The sequence below is a fragment of the Eumetopias jubatus genome, unplaced genomic scaffold (assembly GCF_037043125.1).
Source record: "Eumetopias jubatus isolate StellerSeaLion01/CBP00866 unplaced genomic scaffold, mEumJub1_p1.0 scaffold_10, whole genome shotgun sequence".
In the NCBI taxonomy this organism is placed as follows: domain Eukaryota; kingdom Metazoa; phylum Chordata; class Mammalia; order Carnivora; family Otariidae; genus Eumetopias; species Eumetopias jubatus.
Window position 1 is genome coordinate 61,244,385 of NW_028274816.1, and position 26,214 is coordinate 61,270,598.

General features: G+C 44.2%; 1 pseudogene across 1 annotated transcript; it reads right to left on the bottom strand.

Moving 5' to 3' along the window:
• Positions 1-8,847: 8,847 nt before the first annotated feature.
• Positions 8,848-23,942, bottom strand: LOC114201814 (uncharacterized; annotated as a pseudogene). Its single transcript, XR_015769087.1, has 4 exons — positions 23,192-23,942; positions 14,717-14,950; positions 14,101-14,239; positions 8,848-12,160 (listed from the first exon to the last, which is right to left on the bottom strand). The product of XR_015769087.1 is annotated as an uncharacterized LOC114201814 (transcript).
• Positions 23,943-26,214: the final 2,272 nt, after the last annotated feature.

Below are 26,214 nucleotides of genomic sequence, written 5' to 3' on the forward strand. Positions count from 1 at the left end.
GCTGAAGTCAGCATCGTGCTGAGAATGGGGGGGGTTCCCGTCCTCCTTCGACAGGTAGAGGAGGCGTGGGGCAGTGGCCAGGGAAACCCTAGCTCCACCTTCCACAGCCCGAGCACGCTGCTGGACCGCTGGGTTTCCACTTCTTCTTCCCTTCAGGGGGCTCCTCGCAGGGCTTACCTTCTAGAGCCATTGCCAAGAGTGGTGCCGTCGTACTCGCTGCAGCGCCTTGGCACCCAGGCATGACTCAGATCAGCCCTGCTGTTCTTATTATCGAGTGGCACTTTGGGCCGGCATACAGTAGAGGGCGAAAATGGGACCCCCGAAGAGCTGACAGTCTGGTGATGGAAACAGATATTCATCACATAATCACGCTAATGAACGTGTAATTATAAACTCAGATAAAAGCCAGGGAGCGGGATCAGCAATACACTTTTGGTTCTTTTTTTCCTACTTGGCTTTGAGGCCAGCTGGCTCGGGGAGGCTCTGAGAGATGTCCGCCTTGGTCTTGGGAATGGCTGTTAGTGCAGGGGGCCTGCACTCTGCACCCTCTTTCCTACCCAGGGTCTGTGTGGACTTCTCAGAGGTGGGGGAAAGGAATAGAGACCCACCAACAACTAGTGCCTGGAACCACATTGTACTGTGGGATAATTTGCCGAAACATTAACTTGCTTCTCTTCATCTTATATTTTTTGCAGTGAAGGAAAATAGAAGCTTCTTGAAATCTACAATCCTGTCCTTTCTAAATACATTTTAAAACTTTTTGAACATAATTTCGAAGTTACAGAGAAGTTGCAAGAATCAAAATAACGCAAAGAAGACCCACATACTCTTCACTCACGTTCCCCTGTTGCTAACGTTTTACCCTACGTCCATGTGTCTTTTTGAAATTCAGCAAACATTTATTTTTAAATGTGGAATGCATCAGATATGCAAAAGTGTGTGTAAGAACCCAACATCCTATTTAAAGAACCAGAATAAAAAACACTCGCTTTCTCAGAACCCTGGCTGAGAAAAAGAACTCGCATCTTGGAAGCTGCTTTCATGTTCTTAGCTGAGCTCATCCCCACCTCCAGCTCCGAGATTACCAACCACAACCTGGATTTTAAATAAGTCCTTCCCTTTTCCTTGTAGTTTTGCAAACTATAATTCTACTCTTTAAAGAAAATGTTGTTTCATTTTGCTTATGTTTGAACTTCATGTAAATGGAATCTCACCATGTATATTTTTCTGTGTAATGTTTGTCTTTTTATTTTTTTTTAAGCCTGAAGAAGATTCAAGGTCATGGCCAGAGGGACAGATGAGACCCACAGACATATTTGTTTAGCCTTCACCATGTTTACAAGGTTATTTACTTATTTAATGGAGGGAAAATTCATACAATGTAAAATTAACCATTAGCCATTTTTAAACAAACAACCCAGCAGCATTTAGTACATTCTCAGTGTTGTTCCAAGACGTTTTATGCCCCCAGAGGAAACCCTGTCTGCACCAAACAGCTACTCTCCGTTTCCCCCACCCCCCGTCCTCCCAGTGCCTTATAGCCGCTCATCTACTTTCTGTCTCTGTGGATTGACCAATTCCAGGTGTTTCGTATAACTGAAAACAGATGTTCAGACAAAGACCTGTACATGAAGGTTCCCAGCAGCACCATTCACAGGAGCCTAGAAATCTCTGCGGGGAGTCAGACGAGGGGACAGTGCAGAATCTACTCTAAACATTATTCACTGCCTCCTCAGGGAAAAACAAGGGGCACTCAAGTGTGAGACGTGAAAAGCCAAAGATAAGATAAGGAGAGCTTAGGACTTTGCCCGTCTTCCTTCTCAGTGTTACGAAGGCATATTTCATGCTCTACTTCCTTCCCCACTTAGATAAAAATTCAGATTTCTCATTGGCTCTGTGCGATCTGGCTCTGTACCTTTCTCCCTGTGCTTTGTTCTGACCAGCCTGCTTTGCCCCGGCAGCACTGGCCTCGTGCTAAGATTTTAGAAGAACATGCCAACTCTCCCCTGCCTCAGGGCCTTTGCACCTGTTGAAATTCCTGCCTGAGGGGCATTCCCTTTACATTCCTCAGGGCTGGATACTTTGCAGTCTTTAATTCTCATAAACACACTTCCTTCCAAGCCTTCCCTGACTCCCTTCCTAAAGGGAAGACCTCCCCTCCATACACCCATTATGTTATGTTCTCCACATACCCATTATGTTATATTGTATCACCCTGCTTATAGCCAGCCTAACAGTCATCGCAATCTATAAATATTTATTTACTTGGTTCTGTCCCTCTTTCCAAGCAGAATACAAGCTCCATGAAGGTGAGGATCTTGGCTACTTTTTAAAAATAGTAATAGCCCTTCAAGAAAAAAAAAAAAAAAAAGCCCAGTACATCGTGGGTGCTCAATAAATGTTTGTTAAATAGCTGGATAAATAAAACAATTCCAGAAATGGGAGGGGTGCTCAAGACAGGGAGCCTGCCCCAGGCTTCTGTCTCCTGCCTCCCAGACCAGGGTCTAACTGCCACAGGTACAATGCCAGCCAAGAGCAAAGAAAGCCCTCAAGTGGACTGACTCGGTGGCATGAAGTCCGTTCGTCTTGTTGTTGACCTCCAGAACTTTGTCTTCCCAAAGCAAAACTCTCTGTGAAGCAGTCACCCCCCATTCCCCTCCCCCTTTGGCCCCGGGGTAGCTACTTTCTGTCTCTATGAATCTGACAGCTCTAGGAAACTTCATGTAAGTGGTTTCATCTAGTATTCGTACTTTGGGGTCCTGGCTTATTTCACTGAGCATAATCTTCTCAAGGCTCATCCATGTTGTAGCAGGGGAAATGTATAATTCCCTTCCTTTTTTAAGGCTGTGTAATATTCCCTTGTCTGCCCCAAATTCATATGTTGAAGCCCTCACCTCCAATGTGACTATATTTGAAGAAACCAGCTCTGCCGGCACCTTGATCTTAGATTTCTAGCCTCTAGAACTATGAGATAACACATTTCTGTTGCTTCAGCCGCCCAGCTATGATATTCTATGATAGCAGTCTAAGCTGATTAATACACATGTATACAGCACATTGTGTTTATCCGTTCATCTGCTGACGGATCACTTCTACCTTCAGTGCTGCTGTGAACAAGGGTGTGCAAATATCTGATGCAAATATGCACCTTTGAGTCCCTTGCCTTCGATTCTTTCAGGCACATGTCCAGATGCAGCAGTTGGAGCATACGGTAATGCTATTTTATGAGCTGGAATCTGACGGTCCGAATATTTGTTGGGTCAGTGAGGACTCACAGCGAGAGAAGCTCAGTGGGGGATGGCTTTGGGGAGTGTGATGTCGCAATAAACTATATCTCATTTCCTGAAGGGTCAGCAAAAGACCAGCTGTGGGGCCGAAAACAGAGCAGGGAGAGAGTGTGACCGCCACAGCTTTGCCCCCTTTCTCAAACTGCAGAACCGGAATGGGGGTCTTTGGAACAGGGCAAAGGGACCCCCATGTGTGGTGCTTCCTGCTCTGCCTTGGGGAGCCTCCTGGGGTGGGGCAAATGGCCTGAGGCTGGAAATGAGGGTTTTGGTGTGGAGATGGGCAGGATGGGACTGGGTTTCTGCAAGGAAATCACCATTACAGTCCTGAGTGAGGTTGTGTTGGACGTTAGACTTCCGGGGAGAACAGTGGGTGCCTTGCTTCTTCTCCGTCTTCCTTTGGCTGGAGACAATCACTGGCTGCCACCTAGCCGCAAAAACTGGCAGCCAGCAGGAGCCATGCCGGCTCCCAGCATTGATTCTCTCTTCCGGTTAGCTCTCAGTTTATACCAAACCAGCCCGAACTTAGTGACATAAAACAGCCATCATTTTCGTATGCCCATGGATTGTAAGGTTGGCACTTTGGGCAGAGCGCAGTGGGGAGGGTGGTATCTGCTCCACAGCATCCCAGCGTCTGCTGGGAAGACCTGCATGGCAGAGAGAGACGTGGGTGGCAGGTTCCCGGCATCAAGCCGAATCATCCTCTACCTGGTCCCAGGCCCTGCGCCCGTGCTGCTTTCTCTCACCCTTTAACAAGGAAACTTTTAATTTTAGAATGGTGTTAGGTTTACAAAAACATTGCAAAGAGAATACACAGACGCCCATCTATCCTCTGACCTGTTACCACTTGTCCCTATTGTCAATATCCTACGGTGCATTTGTCAAAATCAATGAACCAAACTCGATACATTGCTGCTAACTAGAGTCCGTGCTGTGTTCAGATGTCCTTAGTTTTTACTTAATGTCCTTTCTTCTACAGGATCCGTGACACTGATACAACGTGCCCCCTCTTGACTGCAACAGTTTCCAGACTCCTTGTTCTGAATGACCTTGATGGTTTGAATGACCTTGATGGTTTTGAGGAGTGCTGCTCAGGTGTCAGGGCTGGGGTTCATGTTCACCTGAAGGTGTGGGAAAGCGGTGTTGGAATTAGAAGAGTTATGTTGTTTTTGCGTGTTTCTGTCCAAGAGCTGTGAGTCCCCATGCAGGAGGGTAGCAAGCGTGCCAGTTCCTCGCTTCAAGCTTCGAGGGGGGTAGCTTCCACTGGACCGCTCAGAGCATTCAGTATGGGGTCAGGACAGGCTCAGAGAGGAATGGGGTCCAGCTCAAGTTTGAACCATCTCGAGGGCTCAAGGCTGTGGCTCACAGCTCTGCAGACATCTGGGACAGAATGAATGAATCAGGTATCTTTTGTGCTTTCCACCAGCGCCACCAAGAGGTGGAAGGTGAACCCTGCTGGAAGGGACTGGAGGCTGGAAATGGACTGATGGACCCCAAAGACAAAGCAGGCGGTCCTTCCGTGAGCACCCGGAGGAGATGCGTTTACAGGCACCAGGGAGTATGCAGGTGAGAACGGTGCCTGGGGAGCAGGAGAGGAGGAGCAGAAGCTCCAGGTGGGGAAATAAAGAACAAGCTGACCATGCCCAATGCTGCTGCAGGCAACCTGCCAAAAGCATTTCAATTACTGAACTGACACTATTTTTCCCTTGCGTGTGACTAATTGGACACCTTTATTACCTAAGATGACTCTGAAGGTCATGAGACTTGCCTTAGATGTCTCCCAAGGGCACAGACCTGTGCCGTGGGTGTGTTAGGGTAATGGGGGCGGAAGGAGAGCGCCAATGTTCTTATCACGCCTGCTTACAGCTCCTACGCTTACGATGAGGGTGACGAACGAACTTGTAACTTGTTCCCATTTGCCCAGGGCTTTCTCAGTTTTAGCCCTGAAATGTCCATGTCCTGTGAAACTCCTCGTTCCCACATCCTGGGGCAGCCCTTTTCCCAGCCCCAGTCCTGGGGTAAGTGGGACAGTTGGTCCTGCTGGTAACAACCCTATCCAGTATCTCTCTCTCTTTATGGCGAGGACGTGGAGTCCTGGTGATTTTAAGAAATCTTCCTTGGGCTCACATAACCTGAACGTAGACCCAACACCATCTGAAAACAAAGGACACCCCCTTTCCTCAGCCCTGGCCTCTTCCCCGGCGTGCCCCGCCCCCCCACCGGAAGACACAAGTTAGGAAAACACCAGTGGCAACCCTCGCCATATTGCATTTGGAATTTTAGCGAATAAACCGTTGGGAGTCACTTCATTACAATGAAAGATGTGCTGTAGTGATTTAGGATGAACACCAGAGTGGATGTCCATAAATGATATCTTTTAGGGCCAGCGATATTAACAATATTTGTCCAGACTCTGTTCAAAACAAAATCCATTCTCAGACTAGCTCCGACTCAGAAAACTTTCTTGGGTGTCATTTATTTTAATTTTATTTATTTATTTATTTTGGCTCAGTGGGTTCCCAGAATGACTGAACAAGAAGCCTGCACGGAGAGGGAGGATGCTGAGTGTTGGAAGCAGTCAGAAGCAAGAAAACAAAAGCTGCAGGCATCCCAGCTCCTCCGCGGATGCTCTGAGTCATCTTCGTGTTTCTCCTTAAAGACCGACTTCCTCCACATGGTGAGACAGATGGCCACCAAGAGCTCCCAAGTTTTAAAGAGAATGACTTCCCCGACAAGAGGAACAGAGGTACCGCTCCCCCGCCTGCCCAGTGACTCCCCCGGGGGCTTCAGCACTTTGTCAGCCGTGGGCTGTGCAGGGAGAGGAGGGGAGCAAAGGGGATGCGCCTTCAAGTGCACCGATCCTAGGAGCTGCTGACTGATGCTGGGGCATCAGCTTGGCCAGCTCCGACCAGTGCTGCAGGGCCTCACATTCAGCAGGGACCCTGTGCTCTGGGCTTCGTGCTCTGCGCTCACCATCTTGAAGTTCTTAGTAGTTTATCTTGGGATCTGTGTTTTGCTAATGAATTCCTACCGGGACAGTGTAGCATATGCCCGGGGCTTAGAGCCATGCTTCCCTCCAGCTGCCTCCCTAATTTCCTGGGTTAGCCTGTTCTCTCGGCCTGCTACCACAAAGCAGCACAGACTGGGGGTGGGGTGTGGGGAGGGGGCTTAAACAGCAGAAATCGATTCTTTCTTGGTTCTGGAGGAACCAAGGTCAGCAGGACTGGTTCCTTCTGTCTCAGGCCTCTCTCCTGGCTTCTGGTGCTTCTCGGCTTGTAGACATATCACCCGGATCTCTGCTTTTGTGTTCGCATGCTGTTCCCCCTGTGTGCATCTCTGTGCCCAAAGTTCCCCTTATAAGGACATAGTCATATTGGACGAAGGACCCGCCCTCCTCCACTAGGACCTCATCTTTCAAATTAGGTCTGCCGTGACCCCATCTCCAAATAAGGTCACATTCTGAGATACAGGAGGGTTAGGCCTTACATATAGGAATTTTGGGGGTACACAAGTTGAACCCACAAGAGTGTGAATCGGTGTGTGTGACTGTGCACACGTACAGGGTCTGTGAAGCTCTCTCTGTGGGTGTGTGTATGTGTGTGTGTTATGGACTGAGTATTTGTGTTCTCCCAAAACGCATTATGTTGCAGCCCTAAATTCCAGTGTGGCTATATTTGGAGATGGGCCTCTAAGGAAGTAATTAAGGTTAAATGAGGTCATAAGAGTGGGGCCCTGATCTGATAGTATTAGTGTCCTTATGAGAAGAGCCCCAGAGAGTTCGCCCTCTCTGTCTCTGTCTCTGTCTCTCTCTCTCCACCCATGGCATGAACACAGAGGGAAGGTCATGTGAAGACACAGTGAGAGGGTGGCCTCTGCAGGTCAGGAAGAGGGCTCTCACTAGAAGCTGAGTTGGCCAGCGCTCCATCCTGGACTTCCAGCCTCCAGAACTAAGGAAATAAATAAATGTCTATTGTTTAAATCACCCGATCTACAGGGTGTCACTGTGGCGGCTGGAGGGGTCTAATAGTGTGTGTGTGTGTGTGTGTGTGTGTGTGTGTGTGTGTGTGTGTGTGTCTGAGAGAGAGAGAGAGAGAGAGAGAGAGAGAGAGAGAAAGGGACTCTTTGTAGAGCAGAGGCCCCTGTAGGTTCATCATGGAAATCCAGACTGAGACTTCTCTCCCTTCCTCCAAGCTTAGTGACCCCTCACTCTCCTCTGCTTTCTGTCCTCACCCCCCAGAGTGCACCCCCCCCAAGCACACACAGTGAGAGCAGAGAGACTGACACACCCTAAGGAGGTTGAAGAATCTGGGACAGGCCAGGGCCCCAGGATTCAGGAGGCCTCTCTGCTCCTGGACCCCTTCACCCTCTTCCCCCACCCAGTCGCTTTGACTGTGCTTTGCAGACTGACTCAGGCTACAAAGGTGAAGCCACAAGCTGCAAAGTTCCTGGGAGACAAGCCCCATGCGAGTTGCAGAGCCTGCTGGGTCTCTTCACAAAGAGATGTCAGTCGGGCCCCCTCCCTTAGGCAAAACCACCTCTGCGGTAGGATGGACGGCTCCAGAAGTTTAGCACATCAGGACAGAGAGGACCCCAGAAACCATTCTATCCTGCTTGTTTCCCACTTTTACAGATCTGAAAACTGAGGAAGGGGCAAAAAAAGTCTCCCATTGCATCCTAGAACACATATTTCCTGGCTTAATTCAGTTCTTATTCTGGTGATTCATTCAGATTTCAAAAAGCGTTGGTCTAGGACAGATGTTGGCGATAGGCCCATCACTTGTGTTTGTAAATAAAGTTTTATTAGAACACAGACCCACCTATTTGTTTACATAACAGATATGGCTGCCTTCATGCTTCAAGAGCAGAGATGATTCGACATAGAGATCTTATGGTCCACAAAGGCTGAAAATACTTTTCAGAAAAAGTTTGTGGACCTGCGGTCTAGGACTTGGCAGGCCTGGGTTTTCTACCTACTGTGTAGGTACATGGATGAAAGATGCTAAACCATATCCTCTGTTATTATTCCTGATAAGGTGGGCATGCATTAGCCAAAGATAGTCTTGGAGGTTTTCTTCTTTGTGTATTAGTTGTAGTAATGTATAAGTAGAAGCTTGGCCTCCTCAACTCTGTGGTTGTGCTAAGGTATAGGTTATAAATGAAAGCAAAGATAAATGCCTGATTTCTTTCCTCTGTGCTTAAGTCTTTTGTGAGTGCGTTTCTAGCATGTTCCAAAGGTAGCCAGTAATATCTTTTTCTAAATTGATCCAGTAAGTGAAAACCCCCCTTACCTCTTTGGCTAAAAGTCTGCAAGGCTGTGAGCCTAGAATTGTCACTGTCAGTCCCAGACTCCTCAGGACAGCTGGTCTGAATAATAATGATGACACAGAAATAGAAACAGGGATGAGAGATACAGAGAGGAAAAGTCTAAATGATATTTGAGCCTGTGGATGTAATTGTCTGAGATATCTCTAGTTCTGTCTTTTCCTTAGTTAGTTTACATGACTCAGTTTCTTCTTTCTTTCCCTCCCTCCCCCCCTCTTTTTTTTTTTTTAATGTGATCTCTAGGAGCACCTGGGTGGCTCAGTTGGTTAAGCATCTGACTCTTGGTTTCTGCTCAAGTCCTGATCTTAGGGTCTTGAGATCAAGCCCCGTGTCAGGGTCTGTGCTCCCTGGGGAGTCTGCTTGAGATTCTCTCTCTCCCTCTCTCATGCATGTGAGTTCTCTCTCTCTCAAATCAATCAATCTTAAAAAAAAATAAATGTAATCTCTACAACCAAGGTAGAGCTTGAACTCACAACCCCAAGAGTCTATCAACTGAGCCAGCCAGGCATCCCACCTTTTTCTTTATTGTTTCCAAGTCTTTTCAAATCAAGTTTCTCCTTTTGTCATTTCCATCCAAAAGTTTCAAGTACGCTAGTAATGGAAGGCAGTGCCCATGAAATAGAAGTGAGCATATGTCATCAGGAACAGGTCTTTCAGTAAAGGGTACTAGGGCAGTTGGTTATCCAAGTGGAAAAATTAGATCCCTACCTCACACCTTAGACAAAAATTAATATCAGATGCATTACATATGAAAAACAAAATTAAAACATTTTAATTTAGAAGAGTAGGAGAGTATATTCATCATGTAAAGTTAGTCAAGACAATGAGAAGTCCCTCAACATATAAATTAAAAGATGAATTACTTTGACTAGCTAACATTAAAAGATACAGAAGGAATGAAAATACGTCACAGGCTTCACGGAGATGTTTGCAGCATACAGCTTACAAAAGAAAGGTGTGCCTGCTCTATATATAAAAATCAGAAAGGAAAAGACCCACAGTTCAGCTGAAAAGTGAACAATGGATACAAATCATCAATTTACAGAAAAGAAACCCCAAATGGTCAATAAGCCTCACTCATACTCAGGAAAATGCAAATTAAAGCAACCATGAGATATCTTTATATAGGCAGCTTAAAGTGGGTTATGAGTTCATCTATTTTAATCAGCAAAAATTATCAAGTTTAATATATTTCTGAATTGGCAAGGACGTGGGGAACTGGGAACTTATTCATCCCTGGTGGAAGTATAAATAGGGAAAACTACCTTAGTTCTCAGTTTGGCTCTCCTAGTGGGATTAAAGATGTGGACATCACAAAATACAGGTTTTACTTCTAAATATGCCACTGAGAGATCACACTTGTGAACAGGATGTCTATTGTAGCATTTTGCTGATAGCATAGCCCCGGTAACAGCCCAAACATCTAGCCGTCGAGGAAAGAATTAAAGAGAAGCCATGGTTGATGCATCCAACCAGTTCTTTTTACAAATTTGCTTATTGAGATATAATTCACATACCATAAAACCTTTGCTTCTAAAGCATCAAATTCAGTGTTTTTTTTAAAAAAAGTATATTCACAAGGATGCACAACCATCACCGTTTCTAATTCCACAACATTTCTGTCACCAGCAAAAAAAACCCCCCAAAACCCCATACTCATTCTCCTTTCTCTCAGCCCCTTGGCAGGCATGAATCTGCTGTGTCTGAGGTTCGCTTATTCTGGGTGTTTCAAAGAAATGGAATCCTACAGTATTTATGTAGCTTTTTGTGACTGGCTTCTTTCCCTGAGCATGTTTCCAAGGTTCATTCATGTTGTGGCATGTCATGGTGCTTCATTCCCTTTGGGGCTGAGCAGTATTCCATGGTATGGCTAGCAGCTGAATTCTATACTGCGGGGAATGAGCTAGACCCACAGAATTCACCTGAATGATTTTCAGCAGCATAATATGGGGGACAATAAAAAGGCACAGGATTATAATATACAATAGGATTCCATATATATGTGTATATGTGAATAACACATAGACTTAGGGTTAGGGTTAGGGTTAGGCAATTTCAAGCAGATTGCCATGTATTGACTATCAATAGATGTCTGTGTAGTAAAAATACAAAAAAATGCATAAGAATAACGTATAATAAGATGGATAAACTTCACCTCTGGGGAAGAGAAGAAGGACAACAGATCAGGAGTGGTAGAAGTGAAGCACAGCAAAAAATGTCTAGAAAGTAAGGACAGTGTGCATATTTCTATTTATACAATTTGGTGTTTTCCTTTATGGTCAAATTATTTCATAATTAAAAACCTGAAAGGAGAAAAGTTACCCAGCATATGCTTATAAGTTAAGAATATTTATATCTGCATCCCAAATCCTTATGGTTTCATTCATTCATATATTAAAAAAGGACTTTCAATCCTGATCAGGTGACATAACTTTTGAAGCAGAGCGCATTTATTTATGTTTATATGTAACTGGCCATTCTGTGTCGTCACAGAAAAAAGTGCATGCTCAGAAATGTCCTTACAGTGACATAATACGTAAATTAATGAAGTTATGGGTGCCAAATGACAAAATCCACATGTATTTGGTAAGTCTAGCTTCATTGCATCCTTTGATTTTCAAGAAATAAAATGAACAGAAATATGATGGCACTGAGAAAATGCTTCCATTCATGTCAACAAGGAAACTGGTCTTGGCTTTAAGACTAGAGGGCTGCCCAGCATAGCTTGGAAGGATCATGGACCAAACACAGCTAGCAGCTTACCCTGTTGCATGCCACTCAGAGTCACTTTTGTTAGTTCACAGTCGAGTGTCCCTCTCTGTGGCTTGTATCTGGTGCTTCTTTTCTTTCTTTCTTTCTTTTTTTTTTTTTAAAGATTTAATTAATTTATTTTAGAGAGAGCAAGAGAGAGCATGAGCAGGGGAGGGGCAGAGGAAGAGGGAGAGAGAGAGAATCTCAAGCAGACTCTGCACTGAGCGAGGAGCCAGAAGTGGGGCTCGATCCCACGACCCTGAGATCATGAGCTGGGCTAAAAACAAGAGTCAGACGCTCAACCAACTGCGTCACTGAGGTGCCCCTCTTGTGCTCCTTTTCAAAATCCCTCTGTCTATGGGATGCCTCACCCAACAGCAACCAATGGACTTTTCTGGGGAAAAATCTTTCTATTTATGGGGTGCCATCCAGAATCCCCTAAGTGGGTATTATAGTACCATCAGCCCATAGACGTAGGGCATGTTTTAAGTCAATCCATACTAAAGTCACACTCCAGATTTTGGGAAAACCCAACCAGTAATTCTTGAGAGGTGTGGAAGCAAAAAGTCAGAGACTTAACTTTATTACTATGGATTATGAGCCAAGGACGTGGAATGACCTGGTTTCCATGTGTCCAGTCATCCCATCATCTTAACCCACATTCTCCTTCCTCTAGGGCTCCGGCTGTCCTCCTTCACCTGCCGCACTGCACATTCAAAAGATCCTGGGGGCTCCTCAGCTGGGGACAGAAGCTGCCTCAGGTATATAGGTCAGCATGGCTCACTCTCCGGGGGTCTTTCAGTCTTTGGGGGAAAGAGATGGGCATTTAGAGCTTAGCTGTCCCGTATGGTAACTGCAAGCCACATATGGCTATTTACATTTAAGTGAATTAAAATTACATTTAATTTAAAACTTGGGTCCTCAGTCACACCAGATGCATTTTGCATGTCAATAGCCACGTGTAGCCAGGGGCTGTTGTGCTGGACAGTACAGCCATAGGACACGTCCATTATTGCGGGAAGTCCTACTGGACAGCGCCATTCCAGGAATGGCTGTGTCTCGGGGAGGATGAGGGTTTTGACTCTAGTTTTAATAATATGATACTAATAACTATGACTGGTACTAAGAACAGTCATTGCAAACATATGGTGTTGAAAATAAGAACGACCATCCTGTAAGAATACCTACTGGTTATGTAATATTACGCTATTTTAAAAACAACTTTATTGAGATATGACTTATATACTGTGAAATTCCCCTAATATAGGTGTGCAATTTGATGACATTTAGTGAATTTGTAGAATGATGTAGCCCTCGCCACACTTAAGTTTTAGAACATTCGTCACCAAAAAAGTTCCCTTGTGCCTGTGTGCGGTTTTATCTCCTCTCCCAGCTCCAGCCATAGGTGACTATTGATTTGCTTTTTCTGGAGATTTTACATAAATGGAACAATGGACAGTCCCCTGTATCTGGCTTTTTTCATAACTTAGCAAATGTTTTTGCCGTGCCTCCATTTACCACATGGATCTATCACTAGTCTCTTCCTTTTTTTTAATTGCTGAATAGAATTTCATTGTATGGAGGTACCACATCATAATATTATGTTATTATAATATTATTATTTTCAACAACTTGCTAATCAATGTCATTAATCCAACATTTAAAATAGACTAGATTTGTTCATTGATGGTTCATTTGTGAACCTGTGAACTGTGTTTTTCCATACCTTTAAAAAATATATGTATCTAAATGAATGCCATGTGCATAGATATTTTTTAAATACAACAGTGAACAATTTGCATCTTTTGTTAATGCCTCTTTTTACTTGCTTTGGCATAAAGAATGAACCAATAAACCTCTGTGTCCTATGGGAAAATGTATAAATATCACCTGATAATTGCTTTTAGAGGTAATGGTAATTAATGTTAAATCACAAGTAAGCAGTATTTCAAATAGAAAAAACTGATTGATGTACATTGATTAACATTTGTTAATTGATGCTTTCATGCCATCCATCTGACATTTAAAATTTGCCAGAAATTCCAGCAAACCCTTTGTGTTTAGTGCATCACTGGATTACACAGGACTGTCATGGGGGATTTTGATCCCCAATAGATAAGGGAGGGAATGAAGGGTCCAAATCACAGGGGTTTCGTGAGTTGTCTCAGACCATACTGGCAAGAAATGGTAGCCATAGGGAGTTGGAACCCAGTTACTCTGGAATACAAAGCATGTGTTTCTTTGTTGAATTATTGAGATATAATTGACGTATAACACCGTATGAGGTTAAGGGGTACCGCGTGTTGATTTGATACATTCATATATTGCAACACGATCACCACCGTAGTGTTAGCTAAACCTCCATCCTGCCACATAATTATCATTTCTTTTTTGCAGTGAGAACAATTAAGATCTAGTCTCTTAGCAACTCTGAGGTTTATAATACAATGTCGTGAACTCTAATCATGATGCTGTGCCTTACACCTCCACGACTTCCTTATCCGCTAGTTGCAAGTCTGTACCCTTTGGCCAACATCTCCCCAGTTCTCCCACCCCTGGTAACCACCATTCTACTTTCTGTTTTTTTTTAGTTTGGTCAAAGCACATGTTTTTAAACACAATGTTAACTGGCCTCTTGTCAATCGTGTGAGCTGGGGGCATCCAAGTAACTAGAGTATGGGCTAAACCAGGAGGCAGACAGGGTCAGCCTATGGTGGTAAGTGAGCTCGTGGAGAGAACTCACCGAGACAGATATCCTTTCCAGGTTGGACAAATCTGCATGTGAGTGAAAGGAAAAAAAAAATCAGCTCTCAGATTGCAGGAATGAGACTTATTCTTTCCATCCAAACCATAAGATTCTCTTATGGTTTCTTCCCTTACCACTCACCTGTAGCCTCCTGCTTGGGAAATTCGGAATGGCTGGTTCTGAGAGACAAAAACACATTAAAGTATGGGATCTGAAGACTGAGGGAGAAAATGGGGCATTAGAAGAGGCATGGGAATCACAGACATACAAACAGGGTATCTGAAGAAGAGAGGGGCGCAAGATATGTCAAGTATATCCACCTCTTGGTGGACTCTTCATGTGACGAACCTACAAAACAAAAAAATACAAGGAGGAATTTATATAATGAGAAAATCCTTCACTTCATTCCCCTTCCCTAGTGTATAAAACTGGTGCTTCCCTGGGGTGCCTGAGTGGCTCAGTTGCTTAAACACCCGACTCTTGATCTCAACTCAGGTCTTTGATCTCAGGGTCGTGATTTCAAGCCCGGAACTGGGCTCCATGCTGGGCATGGAGCCTACTTATTAAACAAGCAAGCAAGCAAACAAACCAACCAGTGCTTCCCTGAACTCACCATGCTGGGTACATCTGTTGATGAAGAAGATGAGAGAGGAAGAGAATCAAAATGGAAAGGCAGCTGAAGGTGGCAGCAAAGATTAATCCATTGGCTGGTGGGAGAGGAGCAGGTCGGAGAATCAGTTCAGCTCCTGAGACACCCTGATCAAGTTTAGTCCAACAGGTGTGAGGAGCCAGACAATCTGGCTTCCAAAACTTGCAGCTACCACTTCTGAGCTGGAACGTCTGATTACTATGGGAATTTCCTTAATCTCCCTGACTCTCCATTTTCCCATTCAAAGTGAGGATAAGAACAGTAGCTGCTGGACTGGATGGCAGGGGGTTAACTGGGTGGGCACTCGCAGAGAGGGCCTCGCACAAGGGAAATCTCCAATAAACGTTTCAGCCATATCAATAATTCTGATTATTTGTCGTGAGCCTCTCTGTGCTAGGTGCTTCACATGTGTTCTCATCTTGACAAGAAGCACATGAGATGGTGGGAATGCAAGCTGGTACGGCCACTCTGGAAAACAGTATGGAGGTTCCTCAAGATGTTAAAAACAGAGCTACCTTATGACCCAGCAATCGCACCGCTAGGTATTTACCCCAAAGATACAGATGTAGTGAAAAGAAGGGGCACCTGCACCCCAATGTTTATAGCAGCCATGTCCACAATAGCCAAACTGTGGAAGGAGCCCAGATGTCCATTAACAGATGAATGGATAAAGAAGATGTGGTGTATGTACACAATGGAATATTACTCACCCATCAAAAAATGAAATCTTGCCATTTGCAATGATGTGGATGGAACTAGAGGGTATCATGCTAAGCAAAATACGTCAGTCAGAGAAAGACAATTATCATGTGGTTTCACTCATATGTGGAACTTAAGAAACCAAACAGAGGATCATAGGGGAAGGGAAGGAAAAATAAAACAAGATGAAGTCAGAGAGGGAGACAAACCATAAGAGACTCTTAATCATAGGAAACAAACTGACAGTTGCTGGAGGGGAGGAGGGGGAGGGATGGGGTAACTGGGTGATCAACATTTAGGAGGGCATGTGACATAACGAGCCCTGGGTATTATATAAGACTGATGAATCACTGACCTCTACCTCTGAAACCAATAACACATGATATGTTAATTAATTGAATTTAAATAACATAACCTTAAATTAAAAAAAAAAAGAAGCATACAAGATAGCTTTACTGTTCCCCTTTCATTCCAATGGGAACAAAGTATCCAGAAGTTAAGGGAATTGCTCAAAGTCACACAGTCGGGATGGGCTTCGCATCCTGGTATGTGTAACCTTTTAGGCCAGTCGGCCACAGGTCAGGGCCGCTCCGTGCTGGCCTCTGGGTGTGGAAACACCAGAGAAGTGACCTCGCAACCTGGGGAAATGCACATTTACCCAGATAACTGTGATGCTGCAGAGGGAACAATAAGTCCCATCTCAGATGAACGAAAATCCAAACTCTCTCCCAGTCCAAGAGTTGTTTAAATGGTATATATACTGGGATATTATTCAGCCATAAAAAGGTAGAAAATCCTGCCATCTGCGACAACGCAGATGGACCTGGAGGGCATTATGCTAAATGAGATGAGCCAGACAAAGACAAATACTACATGATTAGATTCCACTGATGCATGGAATCTAAAACAAACAAACAAAAAATTTTTAATTGAACTCATAGATTTATGGAATGTGAATTATGAATCAATAAAAAAGAAAGAAAATAAGTAATGCAAGAGCTAAAAACATGAACACTTCTCTTTCTCTACGCTCTTGCCCATCACTAGGCTTCCCGCCTTATTTCTGATACTTCCATGATCCTTGACCCTATCAGATTTCAGATCTCTCCCAGAAAACATTCCTGGGAGAATAGAGTGGTGGCTGCCAGGGGTCAAGGGCTGGGGAGGTGGGGAGAGGCTGGCAAAACGCTACCAGCTTCCAGTGAACAGATGAATAATTTCTGGAGATCCAACGTATAGCGTGGTGACAAGAGTTGACAAGTGCATAACTGAAATTTGCTAAGAGTAGATCTTAAGCATTCTCACACAGAAACCAAAGGTAAATATGTGAGGGGAGGATGCGTTCGTTAACTCGCTCCTTCCGCAAGTGGACGGTGCATCAAACGATCACGTCCTACACTTGTCAGTTATACCTCAAGAAGGTGGGGTAAGGAGGAGAGGGGCAGGATGAAAACACCAAACTTGAAGAGCTTGAGTAATGAGGGAAAGTGCCGGCTTCAAAGTGCTTCAAGGTCTAGAATTTGACTCCGTGTGTAGGATAATGAGATTGCAGCGATAATGATTATTTTCTCCCCCGATATCCCACCCACATCTGCCTCCCTCTGTGACAGATGATGCCAGGTCTCCTCCACCCCTGCTCCACAGATCCCTTTGCCATTTTTATGCACTCTGGATCATCGTTTCTCTCACTTCCCGATGTGAACATTTGTATCTCTTTGTCGGGGGACTGCCAGGAAGGACCCCAAGCGCCTCGGGATCTATGTATCCCAGGGATACCTCTTCTGCACCTCCTACAATGTCGCTTTGACATTAGTACTTATTTGAGTCTGTTGGCGGCACTGAATCCAAGAGACCCTCAAAAGCAGCAAACTATCAGCGCATCTCCAAGGACATAAGAGAGCAGGGTGGGAACAGGTGTTTCCGGACGAGCAGGGCCCGGATGGAAGAAGAGGAACATCAGCCCTGCCTTACACTTCATCTAGCCTACAGCTTCTCTCACACAACGACTCACTAGAAATGAGAAGTAAACTCTCACAAGACTTTCCCCTTCCTATGGTGCCACAACCCGCCAATCTGAGTTCACCCTGAGATGTCCGCGTTTCCTAGGCCAAATTTCACCTCACTCTTTACAAACTGCCAGAATAAATTACAAGGAGTCTCTGGTGTCAGTGTGAAGGAATCACACTGAGTAGTGGGATACAGCTTGCCACGGGGTGTAAATGAGGTCACAGGCAGCAGAGAGGAAGCCTGGCCTTGTGTGCACCTATGCATCCGTATGTACAGGCTGGGGGCATCATATCTGCGCTTAAAGACTTTATTCCATTTAGAATTGCTGCGGTATAAATTTGAACTCAGAAAGTACATCTCAAGAAACGATCTACACACCCACTAGGATGTCTATAATAAAATAAAAGGAAAATAAGTGTTGGCAAGGACGTGGAGATATTGGAACCCACACGTATTACTGGTGGGAATGTAAATTGGTGCGGCCACATTGGAAAACAATTTGGCAGTTTCTCAAAAAGTTAAACATAGAGTTACCATATGTCCCAGCAATTCTACTCCTAGGTGGATATCCAAGAACATTGGAAGCAGGGACTCAAACAGGTACTTGCCCACCAATGCTCAGGGCAGCCCTAATTGCGATACCCGAAAGGTATGAACAACCCAGTGTCCATCATGGGGATCGGAATGGGGAGAGACTGCTTACAGGGTAGGACATTTCATTTGGGGTCTGAGAATGTTCTGGAATTATAGAGTGGTGATGGTTGCACAGTCTTGTGAATATACCAAATGCCACTGAACCGTGTGCTTTAAAAGGGTGGATTTATGGAATGTGAATTATGAATCAATAAAAAAGAAAGAAAATAACTAATGCAAGAGCTAAAAACGTGAACACTTCTTTCTCTTTACCCTCTTGCCCATCACTAGGCTTCCCGCCTTATTTCTGATACTTCCATGATCCTTGACCCTATCAGATTTCAGATCTCTCCCAGAAAACATTCCTGTTATGAATTATGTTCATAAAGCTGGAGTAGAAATCATTTCCCAAGTCTGCTAATACTGAATAAAAACATTTTCAAAGGCTATTACTTATTTTGCAAAGACATTTTTGGGAGATACCTTTAAAAAAAAAACTGGTTATTCCAGCATAGATTCTAATCACAGCCTTGAACAATTTTGGCTCTTTGGAGTCGATTACAGGGAGGTTATGAGTTGCAGAAATTAAGGATGAGTAAGCAACTAGGTGCCAACTTACATTATATATTTGGCCATTAAAATCTGGATGAGCTCCTATTTTCATCCAAAGATGCCAAAAGCTCTGACTTTTACAAGCATCTCCAAGGATAGACTCTTAGTCAATTCCTCATGGAAAAGCAACATCAGAGAAAAATAACTTAATATTCACCTGTTTTTGAGAACTTTAAAGTTTTAGCAAATCCTTGATCACACACATTCCCAAAGCACCTGGGCTCCACGGGTCCCCATCCTGTTGCCCAAACCAGACACACAAGCTCATTCCCATTCTTCACAAAACTCCGCCATGGTTTTTTGTTATGTAAAATGACAAGCAACCCACCTCTAGCTGTTTTACTCATCAGCTTTTCCTTAACCCATGAGGAGCTTGGGGTCATCTTCCCAGAAAGGCAGTCATTCTCCCCATCACAGTGAGAAAGCAGGCATCACGATTCTTCTTCTGTGCCTTTTATTCAAAGGGGAATGCCTGCCTCATGAGGTGGATATAATTTGGAAAAACATCTCTCAAATTATCTTATCATTTTTTACTCCAGTAGCTCCACGTCCATTGTGGTCACCTAGAAAACAGGATGCAGGAGGAAAAAAGTCACAATGACTGAGTGGAAACCTTGGGGACCTACGTCCTCACATTCCGTTTATGGACTCTAAGCCCTCTTTGGGAAGCAGACAATGCCTTTTCCACTCTTGGGATGCTCACTGGGTCCCCAAACCAGGGCCAGAACATTAGATGGCTCTTTTTTTTTTTTAAAGATTTTATTTATTTATTTATTTGAGGGGTGGGGAGAGGCAGAGGGAATCTCAAGCAGACTCCATGCTGAGCACAGAGCCCGACACAGGGCTCGATCTCACGACCCTGAGATCATGACCTGAGCCAAAATCAAGAGTCAGATGCTCAACGACTGAGCCACCCAGGCACCCCCAGGTGGCTCTTTTTAATGCTCCTGGAGTTTGATATTATTTTTAGTAACAAAAACATTTATAAATGATTCCACTGATTTCTCCCCTTCCAATCCTATTCCTTACCAGTCTTCTCCATCCCAGGAAAGAGCACCACCACTTTGCAAATATTTTCTCCCTTTGGTAAGTTGTCTTCTCATCTTGCTATTTCTTTTGCTGTGCAGAAAAGCTTTTTGCTTGATGCAATCCCACTTATTTATTTTTGCATTTGTTTCTTGTGCTTTATGTGTCATATAAAAAAAAATCATTGCCAAGATCACGCAAAGGAGCTTTTCCCGTTTTCTTCTTGGTGCCTTATGCCTTGGGGTCCTACGTTTAAGTCTTTAATACATTTTGAGTTAATTTTTGTGAGTGGTGTAAGATGAGGGTTCAATTTCATTCTTCTGCATGTGTTTATCCAGTTTTCCAACATCATTTAGTGAAGAGACTGTCCTCTCCCCATTGAGTACTTTTGGCTCTCCTGCCAAATGTTAGTTGATTGTATATGTGAGGGTTTAATTCTGGGCTCTTGATTCTGTTCCATTGATCTATGTGTCTATTTTTATGCCAGTGCCACACCATTAGGATTATAAAACTTTGTAGTATAGTTTGAAAAAAGGGTGTATGATATCCCCAGCTTTATTTTTCTTTCTCAGTATTGCTTTGGCTATTCAGGATCTAGCAGGTTTTTGGTTGAGTCTTGAGGATTTTCCATAATAAGATTATATCATCTGCAAATAAAGACAGTTTTACTTCTTCCTTTCCAGTTTGGATGCCTTCCATTTCCTTGTCTTGCCTGATTGCCCTGGCTAGGACCTCCAGTACTATGTTGAACAGGAGTGGTAAGAGTGGACATCCTTGTCTTGTTTCTGATCTCAGAGGAAAGATTTTGACCTTTTGCCTTTGAGTACAATGCTAGCTGTGGACTTGTTGTGTATGCACTGTTATGTTGAGATGCATTCCTTCTACACCTGATTTGTGGAGAGTATTTGATCTTGAAAGGATGTTGTATTTTGTCAAGTGCTTTTTCTGCATCTACTGAGATGATCATATGATTTTTGTCTTTTATTCATTAATGTGGTCAATGACATTGATTGTGTAGGTTGAACCATCCTTGCACCCCAAGGATAAATCCCACTTAACCATAGCATATGATCTTCGTAATGTGCTGTTGAATTTGGTTGCTAATGTTTTGTTGAGAATTTTTGCATCTGTGTTCATCAGGGATATTGCTCTGTAGGTTTCTCCTAGTGTCTCTATCTGGCTTTGGTATCAGGATAATGCTGGCCTCATGAAATGAGTGTTGGAATGTTCCCTCTTCTTCAGTTCTTTTTTTAAGTAGGCTCCACACCCAGCATGGGGCTTGAACTCATCACCCTGAGATCAAGAGTCACATGATCTACCGACTGAGCCAGCCAGGCACCCCCACGTCTTCCATTTCTGGTAAGAGTTTGAGAAGGGTTGGCATTATTTCTTCTTTAAATGCCTGGTAGAAAGCACCAGTGAAGCCATCTGGATGTGGGCTTTTCTTCATTGGGAGGTTTTTGATTATTGAGGCAATCTCCTTATCTGTTATTGATCTGTTTAGATTTTCTATTTCTTCATGATTCACTCTTGGTTTATAGACTTCTACAAAGATTCTCTTATCCATGGGTGATTGCCCAAGTCTCCAGGTGCTTCTAGGCCATGGCCAACAAGGCCTGGAACTAATTTACAGTCTCCTGCAGGTTCCACAACTGGCACTGAGGTCTGTCTGCCTATTACTCAGGTGGGTGAGACTCCTCTCGGGTCCCTTGCTGTATGGTGCCAGATCCCACAACTCCCACAAAGGCACTTTTTTTGTGGATGGATGCCAAACTTCTTTTTTTTTTTTAAAGATTTTATTTATTTATTTGACAGAGAGAGACACAGCGAGAGAGGGAACACAAGCAGGGGGAGTGGGAGAGGGAGAAGCAGGCTTCCCATCGAGCAGGGAGCCAGATGCAGGGCTTGATCCCAGGACCCTGAGATCATGACCTGAGCCGAAGGCAGACTTAACGCCTGAGCCACCCAGGCACCCTGGACGCCAAACTTCTGTTGTTGAAGTGGGGGTCAAAAATGAGGGATGAGGGGTGGGGGGGATGGGTTAGCCTGGTGATGAGTATTAAAGAGGGCATGTACTGAATGGAGAACTGGGTGTTATACGCAAATAATGAATCATGGAACTAAGGATGTGATGTATGGTGATTAACATAACATAATAAAAAAATTAAATATTATTAATTAAAAAAGTTAGGGATGTCTTATGCTGTCCTGATAGTTTGGATTTTTCTTCTTTTCTCAACTTGTAGTGGCTCTGGCATTCCTATTTTCAGCAGAACAATAACAATACAATTGGATCTGTTGTATGCAATCAGACATCAGAGTCTCTGTGACCTGGAGTCATCTCAGGGTCTATGTTGAGTAAGAGGGAAGGTTTTAGGACTGATCCTGAAGAGGACAGAGCAACAGGGGTGAAGGAAAGGACCAGGGATTCCCCTTTTCCAATGCACCTGGGGACATTCTTACCCATCTCTCTATTAACCACATATTTTATGTTCTGAATTTGACCCTTTGATATCTTGGGACCTTGGTGACCCTGGAGAGATTCCCCCCCCGCAAGGGTATCCACTTCCCCAAGTGTGCCTCTCAAGTGCAAACCAACCAATCCAGAGCTTACGCTCCCAACCACCTCTTCTATGGCTCTCACACTCTGAGTCACAATTCCCCTGCCCTAATCATTCCAGGGCCAGATACCAGACAATCAGGGACAGCCTCTATACCCCAGAGCCAATCCTAAGCCTATTCCTTCCCACAGAAATCGTGGTAAAGGCTCTTGCCCAGTCTTATTCCTCCCTCTGTTTCCTGACTGATCCTGGTGCTTCTCTATGTGGTCCTGCATGGCATGACATACCCTTCTTCTTGGGAACTCTAACAAACTATCTCTCTCTCTCTCTCTTTTAAAATATTTTATTTATTTATTTATTTGAGAGAGAGAGAGAGAGAGAGAGAGTGCTTGAGAGAGAGCACCAGCAGGGGGCAGGGTGGGGCAGAGGGAGAGGGAGAAGCAGGCTCCCTGGGATCATGACCTGAGCCAAAGGCAGACACTTAACCAACTGAGCCACCCAGGTGTCCCCAAAATATCTTTTTCTCAATGACAATCATCTCTTCATCTTTGACCATACTCTACTTCAAATTTTCTATTAATACCTATATTATTTTTTTTAAAACTTTTATTTATCTATTTAACACACACACAGAGAGCACAAGCAGGGGGAGAAGCAGATGAGGGAGAAGCGGGCTCCCCACTGAGCAGGTAGCCCAATGCGGGGCTTGATGCCAGGACCCCGGGACCACAACCTGAGCTGAAGGCAGACGCCTAACCAACTGAGCCACCCAGGAGCGCCTAATACCTATATTCGAAAACACTCTCCCACATCCACCTCATTGATACACACTCAGAATCTCTGATGAGAGCCTGTCCCCACCCTCACTTCCCATTTCCCCCATACTTTACACTCAAGTGGTCACATCTGTCTGTTTCCTGGACTTTTCCTTCCCCAGCCAGGTTCCATCACAGGAAAAGGAATATGTGCCTCAAGAGCAAGCCTGAAGCTGCCTTTCTCACCTTTGACCTTCAGCTGCAGGTATTCACTCTCCCCTGACCACTCCTCGGAGATCATCGTCTTGTAGGCACAAAAGTATATCCCAGCATCCTTCGGTTCCAGGTGAGTGAGGAGGAATTCAGCCTTGTGTTCTGTGGATCTCTGCTCCTGCCTGTACCCGGAGTGCCGCAGCTTCCTCAGCATGAATGTCACATTCTGGAAGTGAAACTGGCACCTCAGGGTCACATTTCCTCTGTGTCCAACCACTAAGCTGGACAAGGCACTGAGGGAGGGTTTGGGAAGCATCTCTGGAAAGAATTCAGAGTTAGTCTGACTCTTCATCATGATGACCACCAGTGCCCTCCCAGAATTCAGAGGATTAAAGAGAAAATTTGGGTTGCAGGAACAGAGAATTTATGCAGGAAAACTCACCATTCTTTTTCTTGTCTTCAAAGCCCAGGCTAAGCCCTGGAGGAGAAACCCTCCTGAGACATGGATTATATATTCATCTTTGACTACATATCAGGCAGAGAATGCATGATTAATTTGTTAAAGATCCATTCTATTTCTTTTTTTTATTAACATATTATGTATTATTTGTTTCAGGGGTACAGGTCTGTGACTCATCAGTCTTACACAATTCACAGCACTCACCATAGTACATACCCTCCCCAATGTCCATCACCCAACCACCCCATCCCTCCCACCCCCCTCCACTCCAGCAACCCTCAGTTTGTTTCCTGAGATTAAGAGTCTCTTATTGTTTGTCGCCCTCTGTTTTCATCGTTTCATTTTTCCCTCCCTTCCCCTATGATCCTCTGTCTTGTTTCTCAAATTCCTCATATCATTGAGGTCATATGATAATTGTCTTTCTCTGATTAACTTATTTCGCTTAGCATAATACCCTCTAGTTCCATCCACATCGTTGCAAATGGCAAGATTTCATTTTTTGATGGCTGCATAATCCATTGCATATATATATCACATCTTCTTTATCCATTCATCTGTTGATGGACATCTAGGCTCTTTCCATAGTTTGGCTATTGTAGACACTGCTGCTATAAACATTGGGGTGCAGGTGCCCCTTTGGATCCCTACATTTGTATCTTTGGGGTAAATACCCAGTAGTGCAATTGCTGGGTCATAGGGTAGCTCTATTTTCAACTTTTTGAGGAGCCTCCATACCATTTTCCAGAGTGGCTGCACCAGTCTGCATTCCCACCAACAGTGTAGGAGGATTTCCCTTTCTCCGCATCCTCACCAACATCTGTCGTTTCCTGACTTGTTAATTTTAGCCATTCTGACTGGTGTGAGGTGATATCTCATTGTGGTTTTGATTTGTATTTCCCTGATGCCGAGTGATGTTGAGCACTTTTTCATGTGTCTGTTGGTCATCTGGATGTCTTCTCTGTAGAAATGTCTGTTCATGTCTTCTGCCCATTTCTTGATTGGATTATTTGTTCTTTGGGTGTTGAGTTTGATAAGTTCTTTATAGATTTTGGATACTAGCCCTTTATCTGATATGTCGTTTGCAAATATCTTCTCCCATTCTGTCGGTTGTCTTTTGGTTTTGTTGACTGTTTCCTTTGCTGTGCAAAACTTTTTATTTTGATGTAGTCCCAATAGTTCATTTTTGCCCTTGCTTCCCTTGCCTTTGGCGATGTTTCTAGGAAGAAGTTGATGCAGCTGAAGTCAAAGAGGTTGCTGCCTGTGTTCTCCTCAAGGATTTTGATGGAAGATCCATTCTATTTCTTTAAGGCACTTCCTTGGATTGATTTTTTACCTTTTACTTATGTCCCATTGTCTCTCATTCAGGAGTTATGATTATGTACAAAATTCCAGCAACCTTTTCTGATTTATCATGTTGCTTTCATGATCAGGCTTTCTTTCACCATCTAGACATCATTGCACGTTTACCTATATTTTCCTCTCCTGCTTTTTATGACTGCACTTTTCACTCTTGCCACTTAAATAACACAATGGTTATTTTACTGTGGAGTGTGAGTGGAGGGTTTCCTCCCTGATTCAAACAGACAGAGGTCGCTCTCTCTGACCAGGTTCTTCTTTTCACAAGGAGTTCAAGACATTCATGGTCCTAAATGCTCTTCCCACATGTGGCTTTGATCTTTACAAACATCAGACCCTACCTCTCCTTTGTTCCATTCTATGTATTTCATTCTGGGATAGGAAGGTCATTCCTTCGATGGAAATATGGGAAACCAGTCTTGGGGTCTGTCAAGACGTGAAGCTAGAATTTCTGTAGGTGCGAGAATGTGTCAGAACACCTGGCCCTTGTTTAAACTCAGGGGTCAGCTCACAACATGGACCCCCCCAAGTTTCACCAAGAAGAAAGGAGGTAGGGGTCTGACGGTGCACTGAGGCCAAACTTGCAGTGACAGTGGCTGGGATTTGTAGGTAGAAATCATCATCTGGGTGGTCAGGGGGTCCTAGGTCTCCTGGTCTCTTTTTAGTCCCCCCTCCCCCACAAACCTGCTTTTAGACTCATGTTGTCTCAGCTCTGGTACAGCCAGTATTCTGCTCAAAACAGTGATTCCCCCTCTTTTTTTTAAGTAAGCACACAGGTGCCTTTAGTTCATTTTGCCTTGTGAAACCCTACTGGAGAATAGGGTGTAAAAGTGAGGGAGAGGTTCTCTTTCTTTGACAAATAAACTGTATATACTTAAGTTACACAACATGATCATGTATATACACATATATAGAATGATTACCACAATCAAGCCAGTTAACACATCCATCAGCTCATAGAGTTACCCTTTGTGTGTGCGTTCATGTGTGTCTGTGATGAGAACACAGAATTATCAACTACAGTCTCCATGCTGTGCATTTGATCCCTTAGAACTTGCCCCTCTTTCCTAACAAGGGACCACAGTGGATGCAGACAAGGAAGACTGGCCACACAGAGGAAACCATCATTGAGGGGAATGC